Source organism: Mustela nivalis (assembly GCF_964662115.1).
Source record: "Mustela nivalis genome assembly, contig: HAP1_SCAFFOLD_39, whole genome shotgun sequence".
NCBI classification, from domain to species: domain Eukaryota; kingdom Metazoa; phylum Chordata; class Mammalia; order Carnivora; family Mustelidae; genus Mustela; species Mustela nivalis.
Genome location: NW_028136550.1, coordinates 410,697 through 420,030, shown reverse-complemented (window position 1 = coordinate 420,030; position 9,334 = coordinate 410,697).

The window sequence follows — 9,334 nt, the reverse complement described above, 5'->3', positions numbered from 1 at the left end:
TCTGGACGTCTGGCTTCAGGCTGTGTCAGACAGAGCATGAGTGCCCAGTGCAGCCTATCCAGTTCGGGTACCGTTGAGGCCCGAGCAGGTTGATCCTCATCTGGGTTTTCTGGATAGCCCCACAAGGAAACGTTTTTCTTCCGTTGGGTAGACACTGGGCCTGGTTGTGGTTCTGGAGTTCCTAGTCCGGAGGGCTTGTTTGCCAGGAGTGTGAGGAAGGAAGTCTGAAAAAACAAGCTAGCGTGAGGTTTGGGATCGAAGGCATGGCAGGCCCACTCTGCAGAGGCTGAATCGAGATCTCCTGCTCTGAGGTCATGTCAACTATGAGACGAGCCTAAGGCTAGAGTTTTTGTCCAGCATGGCCTCTTCCTGAAGGGTGTGGGGGCGTCATGAGGCCAGGGAGGTTTGCCTACGATGAGATTTGTGAACTACTCCAAACCTCAAGGTTTCCTTCTGCACGAATGTCGAGTCCTATTGGATGGTTCCAGGAGGCCCCATATGGAAAGACTCGAGAGCAGGTGTCTAAGCATGGATGCCTGGGAACGCCACCTCATATTCCCACTCTTTAGTCAGGACAAGGCCGGCTCAATCTGTGGCCTCCTGGGTGAGCTACCCAGAAGGGAGAGTTGAAATGGACTCTCCTGAAGATGAGTCCTACTGTGGGTTGGTGGCCTGGGAGACCTTGGAATGTGGAGGTGGCTCAGGGACTCTGCAGGATTCTCCAACCTGAGGTGTTTGACACGGCTTCAACAAGGAAGCTTCCCATGTGGAGTCGAGAGGAGTTCTGTTCAGTGCCTCAGGAAAGCCCCATATCCTGTTCTTCGAACCAAAGCCTCTGAGGAGTGACACCTGGAAACCAAAGCAAGAGTTGAGATTAGGGCCTAAGGGCCTGGCCGGCTCAACCTTCTATCTCTGTTGACATCTGTGTGCATGCTTTCGTGGAGGTATCTGCTCAGCTTGTGTCCGAATGCCCCTGTGTGTCCAGGGAGGCTCCCAGTAGTGGGATGTCCTTGAGGTTTCTCATATTCTGGAGTTGTGTGGCCAAAGGAATGGACACAGTTTTCCAGGAGAGAGCAGGCACGGTCATATGGTATGGCTCCAGAGGACCCAGCCTAGAGGCTGTGTTTGCCCGGGCTGTGGGGACAGATGTCTGAAAAAGCAAACTTGGCTCAGCTAGGGGCCAAGGTAATGGCAGGCCTGATCTCCAGTCCGTGAGGGGAGATCCTCTGGATATCAAAGGAGGGCAAGTGGGATGCATTCGCTCAGGATTTGTCTCTGGGTGTTGCGTTCACAGTGGCCGTTCAGGGTAGGGGTTGCTTCAGGGGCCGAGGAAGAGCCTTCCTCTCGGGGGATTGTCCAAGCTCCCAAGTGTTTTGGTTCATTCTGTGGGAAGGAAAGAGTACTGTATTCTGCCACAGGGGACCCCCCAGGAGAGGGACTCTAGAGCACAGCAGTGGCTTCCCTCAACTGGAATACACACCATCTAGTTAGTCCTGGGTTTTTATGGGCATGGCAAGCCACATATGCGGGCTCTTGGTCCAGTCACTGAGAGGCGTTACTTGAATAAGGTACTCATGCTGAGGGTCACCATGTGTGTTTGTGCCCAAGGCGGCCCTCACCCATGGGCGTGGCCTCATGGGTCATGCCGTTTTCTCCTACATTGAATGTTTGACTCACTGCCAGCAGCAAGGTTTCTTGCCATGGGGAAGGAGGGGTTCTGACTTGTGCATCAGGTTCCCCCGTGTGCAGGAATTGGAGATAAGGTCCAGGTTCCGATGACTGAAAACCCAGGTTGGGAATGGATGGTGGCCTAAGGCAGTGGCTGGTCCAATGTGCTGGGTGTGCAGCCAGCTGTGTCGGTGTCTGTTGGAAGGTCTGGGCTCAGGCAATTTGCGACAGAGCATCAGTGTTTAAGGTAGCCTATGCAATTGGGGTGTTGCCGATGGCCAAGCTGTTTGGTCCTCATTTGGGGTTCTGGGCAGCACCATAGACAATGTTTTTCTCCTGGAAGGCAGGCAGAGTGCTTCATTGTGGCCCCAGAATTTCCAGGAGGGTGGGTTTGTGGGCCCAGAATGTGAGGACAGAAGTCTGAAAACACAAGCTAGGGTGAGGAATGGAGCCAAGGGCAGAGCAGGCCCACTCTGCAGAGGCTGAATCAAAATCTCCTGCATCTGAAGTCAGGCTGAGGATCAGACGTTGGCTGAGGCTGGAGTTTTTGGCCATGATGGCACCTTCATGAAGCGGGGGCCTCATGAGGCCAAGAAAGTTTTCCAACGCTGAGTTTGGAGGTTACCCCAACCACAAGGTTTCCTTCTGCGGGACATTCGAGTCCTGTTGCATGGCTCCAGGACATAGGATACGGAAGGACTGTAGAGCAGGGTTCGAAGGATGGTTCCCTGTACAGCATGCCTCGCATTCCCATTGGCCATTAGCCACAAGATATGTTTGATCTGGTGCCTCTGGGGCACGCTACCCAGGGGGCTGAGTTGAAATGGCCTCTCCTGAGGATGCGTCATAATGTGCGTTTGAGTCCATGGAGACCTTGGAATGTGCTGGTTGTTCTGTGGCCCTGCGGAACTCTCCTACCTGAAGGGTTTGATACATCCCCAGTAAGTAAGCTTCCCATGAGAAGACAAGAGAGGTTTGGTTTGGTGCCTCAGAAAAGCTCCGTGTGCTGGTCTACGAAAACAGTCTTCTGAGGACGGACACATGGAAACCAAAGCTAAAGTTCAGATTAGGGCCTGGGGCCTGTCCATTTCAACCTTCTGTCTCTGGGGACACTGTCTGAGAGTCTAAGTGGAGATAGATGCTCCGCTGGTGTCAGAGAGCCCTTCTTAGTCCAGGGTGGCCTACACTATTGATGGCCTCAGGGGCCTTGGAGCTTTTCCCTAACCTGTAGGGTTGTGGTCAATGGATTGGGCACAATTTCCTTGGAGAGGGCAGGCACAATCTTTCGCTGTGTCTCCAGAGGCCCTAGCCTGGAGGTTTTGTGGGTCCAGGCTGTGGGCACAAAAGTCTGAAAACACAAACTCAGCTCATGAGTGGCGCCTAGCGTATGGCAGGCCGGATGTACAGCCCGAGAGGGAGCTCCTGGGCCTCTGAAACAAGGGCGAATGGGAGGCGTTCCTTCAGGCTTTTGTCTCTGGATGTTGTGTCCGGGATAGCCGTGGATTGGAAAGGTGGCCTCAGGGACTATGGACGACTATCCCTCTCTGGGGATTTGTCCCAGCTCCCAAGAGTTTGGGGTCATTTTCTGGTAAGGGTGGAGTCGTGTTTTCTGACTCATGTGTCTCTCCAAGAAAGGGATTCCAGAGCAGAGCCCCAGGTACGGGCTGGGCGACTGGTAAACTCAAACACTGGTGAGGATTGTGTGTATGGGGGCTTGGAAAGCAAGCATGAGCGGGGCCTCATGGGCCACACTGGTTTCAACTAAACTTAACATTGGACAACATGCCAACCACAAGGTTTCTTGCCCTGGGGAAGGAATTCTGATTCCTGCATTAGGTTCAGGTCTGGGCAGTGAATAGAGATAAGGTCTAGGTTCTGAAGCCTGAAAACCGAGGTGGAAAGAGATGACGTCCTAAGGCCTTGGCGGCTCGATGTGCTCAGTGTGCGGCCAGCTGTCTTGGTGCGGCCAGGAGGTCTAGGCTCAGGCAGTGTCAGAAAGGGCATTAGTGCCCTGGTCAGCCTATGTATTTGGGGTACAGCCAAGGTAGGCGCAGGCTGATCCTCACTTGGGGTTACTTGGTAGCCCCAGAGGGCAATGTTTTTCTTCTGGAGGGCAGGCAGAGTGCTGCTTTGTAGTTCTGGATTGACAAAATGGAGGGCTTCTGGGTCAGTAGTCTGAGGACAGAAGTCTGAGAACACTAGCTAGGCTTCAGTTTCTGGGTGAGGATATGGCAGGCACAATCTACAGAACTGAATAGAGATCTCGTGCATCTGAAGTCAGGGCGAGGATCAGACGATCGCTCAGGTTGGAGTCTCTGACCCTGATAGCCCCTTCATAAAGGGGGGCATCACGAGGCCATGGCGGTTTTCCCACAATGGGAATTGTGAGAAGCTCCAAACTGCAAAGTGTCTTCTGCAGGACAATTGAGACCTGTTGTTGGCTCCAAGCCAATGATTCTGAGCAGGGTTCTAAGGATGGATGGCTGGGTAGCCCACCTCGCATTCCAATTGTCTCCTAGCATCAAGACAGGTTAGTTCTGCTGGATCCAGGGGAGAAACCGAGGAGGCTGAGTTGAAATGGACTCTCCTGTGGATGGGTCCTAATGTGCTTTTGTGTCTATGGAACCTTGGAAAGAGCGGTGGCACTGGGGCCCTGAAGGGTTCTCCTAAACAGAGCCTTTGAAAACAGCTCCAACGTGCAAGTTTCCCATGTGTAGATGAGATGTTTTCTGATGGGTGAGTCAAGAAACAGCCTTTGCTGGTTTTGATCCAGGCCTCTGAGGAGAGATGCCTGGAAACCAAAGCAATGGATATGATTAGTGACTAGGGGTCTGTTCTTTGCTTTTTACCTCTGGGGACATCTGTCTATGGGTCTGAGTACAGGTAGGTGCTCAGATGGGCTCAGATTGCCCCTGTTTTACCTGGGAAGCTACCACTAATGAGATGGATCAGGGACTTTGGAGGTTTATCCTATTAGAAGGAATGTGGCCATTGGAATGGGCACACACAATTCCCTTGGAGAGGGCAAGTACAGTCCTCAGGTTTGGCTCCAGGGGCCTAAGACTGTAGGTTGTGTAGGCCAGGACTGTTTGGACAGTTGTCTGAAAACACAAACTTGGCTTATGTTTCAGGTCATAGGTATGGTAGGACTTATATACAGACCATGAGGAGAACATTTCGGGATTTGAGAAAAGGGCGAGTGTGAGGCTCTTGCTCAAGTTTTTGTCTCTGGATATCTTGTCACTCATGGTCGTGAAATTTTTGGGTGACTTCATGGGAAATGGACGAGTCTTACTCCCTGGTGGTTTGGCCCAGTCCAAAGCGTTTGGGGTCACTCTGTGGGATAGAAGAAGTCCGTTTATTTATTTTTTTTTTTGATGTTGTTTTCTTTTTAACCTCAGGTGTCCCACCAAATGAGGGATTCCAGAGTAGAGCCCTGGGGGGGGGGTTGACTGGACAATCAGAAATCTGGTTAAAAATTGGGACCTAGGGACATATCAAGCCCATTATGACATCTAATGGTCCAGTCACTGAGAGGACTTACTAGAGGACAGGACTCATGCTGAGGGTCACAATGCGTGTTTATGCCCTTGTCGCACTCAAGAATGGGCGGGGCCTCAGGGTGAATGCTGGTTTCTTCTACACTGAACGTTGGACGACGTGCCAAACACAAGGTTTCTTACCATGGGTAAGGAGGTGTTCTGATTTCTGCATCACACTCACCCCTGGGCAGTGATTGGAGATAATGTCTCGTTTCTGAGGCCTGAAAACTGAGGTAGGGAAGAGATGATGACCTACGGCCTTGGCGGGTCTTATGTGCTCAGTTTGTGGTCTGCTTTCTGGGAGTTGCTCGGGAAGTCCGGGCTCAGGTTGTGTCCGACAGTGCATTAGTTCCCAGGTTAGACTATATAATTTGGGTGAAGTCGAGTGCTGTGGAGGTTTATCCTCATTGAAGGTGCCTGGGCAGCTCATGAGGCAATAATTTTTTTCTAGAGGGCAGGCAGAGTGTTGCATTGTGGGTCCGGAATTGCCAAACTTGAGGGCTTCGGGGCCAGGAGTGTGAGGACGGCAGTCTGAGAAGACTAGCTAGACTTGGTTTCAGGGCTAGGTCACGGCAGGTACCCCCTGCAGATCTGAACCAATACTCATGCATCTGAAGTCAGGGCGAGGATCAGACGTTGGCTCAGGTTGGAGTTTCTGTGCATGATGGCCGCTTCATGAAGGGAGCGGAATCTCAGGGCCATTGAGATTTTCCCACGTTGGGAGTTGTGGGATGCCACCTTCAAGGATACCTTCTGCGGGACAATTGAGGCCTGTTGGACAGATCCAGGACATCCCATATGGAATGACTCCAGAGCACCGTTCGAGGGGGATGCCTGGGAAGCCCGCCTCGCATTCCAATTGTCTCCTAGCAACAAGACAATTTAGATCTGATGGCTCTGCGGAGCAACCGGGGTGGCTGAGTTGAAATGGACTTTCCTGAGGATGGGTCCTAATGTGTTTTTGTGTCCATGATGGCCCTGGAATGGGGCGGTGGCAACGGGACCCTGAAGTACTCTCCTATGCTTTGGACATGGCTTCCATGCATAGGTTTCCTTGTGGAGACGAGATGAGTTCTGCTGGGTGCCTCAGCAAAACCCTTATGCTCGTATTGGAATCAGGCTTTTGAGGAGACATGCCTGTAAAACAAGGCAATGGATCCTATTATGGCCTAGTGTCCTGTCTGGTTCAATCTTCTCCTCTGGGGACATCCATTTATGGTATGAGTGGAGGTAGATTATCAGCTGGTGTCAGACAGCCCTTGTTAGTTCCGGGCGACCTACGCTATTGGGATGGCCTCAGGGTCTTTGGAGGTTTCTCCTAATTTGTTCGATTTTGGACAATGGAATGGGCAGAATTCCCATGGATTGGTAGGCACAGTCCTAATGTGTGGCTCCAGGGGCCCCAGACTAGAGGATGTGTGGCCCAGGACTTTGAGGACAGAAGTCTGAAAACACAAACTCATCCTAGTTTTGGGGACATAGGTATGGCAGGCCCGATCTACAAACCATGAGAAGAACTCTTCAGGATATGAAGAAAGTGCGAGTCTGCGGTGTTTGCTCAGGTTTTTGTCTCTGGATTTTGTATCAGCGATGGCACAATCTACAGACCTGAATGGAGATCAGGTGCATCTGAAGTCAGGGCGAGGATCAGACGATCGCTCAAGTTGGTGTTTCTGTCCCTGATGGGCCCTTCACGAAGGGGCGGCATCACGAGGTCATGGGGATTTTCCCACGATGGGATTTGTGAGAAGCTCCAAACTGCAAAGTGTCTTCTGCAGGACAATTGAGACCTGTTGTTTGGCTCCAGGCCAATGATTCTGAGCAGGGTTCTAAGGATGAATGGCTGGGTAGCCCACCTCACATTCCAATTGTCTCCTAGAAACAAGATAGGTTAGATCTGCTGGATCTGGGGGAGCAACCGAGGAGAGTGAGTTGAAATGGACTCCCCTATGGATGGGTCCTAATGTGCTTTTGTTTCTATGGAGACCTTGGAATGAAGCCGTGGCTCTGGGGACCTGAAGGGTTCTCCTAAACAGAGGCTTTGACACAGCTCCAACGTGCAAGTTTCCCATGTTTAGATGAGATATTTTCTGATGGGTGAGTCAAGAAACAGCCATATGCTGGTTTTGAAATCCAGGCCTCTGAGGAGAGATGCCTGGAAACCAAAGCAATGGATATGATTAGTGCCTAGGGGCCTGTTCTTTCCTTTTTACCTCTGGGGACATCTGTCTATGGGTCTGAGTACAGGTAGGTGCTCAGAAGGGATCAGATTGCCCCTGTTTTACCTGGGAAGCCACCAATAATGAGATGGATCAGGGACTTTGGATGTTTATCCTATTAGAAGGGATGTGGCCATTGGAATGGGCACACACAATTCCCGTGGAGAGGGCAAGTACAGTCCTCAGGTTTGGCTCCAGGGGCCTGAGCCTGTAGGTTGAGTAGGCCAGGGCTGTTTGGACAGTTGTCTGAAAACACAAACTTGGCTTATGTTTCAGGTCATAGGTATGGCAGGACTTATCTACAGACCATGAGGAGAACTTTTTGGGATTTGATAAAAGGGCGAGTGTGAGGCTCTTGCTCAAGTTTTTGTCTCTGGATATCATGTCACTCATGGTCGTGAAATTTCTGGGTGACTTCATGGGAAATGGACGAGTCTTACTCCCTGGTGGTTTGGCCCAGTCCAAAGCGTTTGGGGTCACTCTGTGGAAAGGAAGAAGTCCGTTTTTTTTTTTTTTGATGTTGTTTTGTTTTTAACCTCAGGTGTCCCACCAAATGAGGGATTCCAGAGTAAAGCCCTAGGCGGGGGTGACTGGACAATCAGAAATCTGGTTAAAAATTGGGGCCTAGTGTCATACCAAACCCATTATGACAACTAATGGTCCAGTCACTGAGAGGACTTACTAGAAGAAAGGACCCATGCTGAGGGTCAAAATGAGTGTTTATACCCTTGTCACATTCAAGAATGGGCGGGGCCTTAAGGTGAATGGTGGTTTCTCCTACACTGAACGTTGCACGACGTGCCAACCACAAGGTTTCTTACCATGTGTAAGGAGGTGTTCTGATTTCTGCATCACACTCACCCCTGGGCAGTGATTGGAGATAATGTCTCGGTTCTGAGGCCTGAAAACTGAGATAGCGAAGAGATGATGACCTAAGGCCATGGTGGGTCTTATGTGCTCAGTGTGCGGTCTGCTTTCCGGGTGTTGATCAGGAGGTCCGGGCTCAGGTTTTGTCCGACAGTGCATTAGTGCTCAGGTTAGACTATATAATTTGGGTGAAGTAGAGTGCTGTGGAGGTTTATCCTCATTGAAGGTGCCTGGGAAGCTCATGAGGCAATAATTTTTTTCTAGAGGGCAGGCAGATTGCTGCATTGTGGGTCCGGAATTGCCAAACTTGAAGGCTTCAGGGCCAGGAATGTGAGGACCGAAGTTGAGAAGACAAGCTAGACTTGGGTTTCAGGGCGAGGGCACGGCAGGTACCCCCTGCAGATCTGAACCAATACTCATGCATCTGAATTCAGGGCGAGGATCAGACGTTGGCTCAGGTTGGAGTTTCCGTGCATGACGGCCGCTTCATGAATGGAGCGGAATCTCGAGGCCATTGAGTTTTTCCCACGTTGGGAGTTGTGGGATGCCCCCTTAAAGGATTCCTTCTGCGCGACAATTGAGACGTGTTGGACAGCTCCAGGACATCCCATATGGAATGACTCCAGAGCACCGTTCGAGATGGATGCCTGGGAAGCCCGCATCGCATTCCAATTGTCTCCTAGCAACAAGACAGTTTAGATCTGATGGCTCTGCGGGAGCAACCGGGGTGGCTGAGTTGAAATGGACTTTCCTGAGGATGGGTCCTAATGTGTTTTTGTGTCCATGAGGGCCTTGGAATGGGGCGGTGGCACCGGGACCCTGAAGTACTCTCCTATGCTTTGGACATGGCTCCCATGCACAGGTTTCCTTGAGGAGACGAGATGAGTTCTGCTGGGTGCCTCAGCAAAACCCCAATGCTCGTATTGGAATCAGGCTTTTGAGGAGACATGCCTGTAAACCAAGGCAATGGATCCTATTATGTCCTAGGGTCCTGTCTGGTTCAATCTTCTCCTTGGGGACATCCATTTATGATATGAG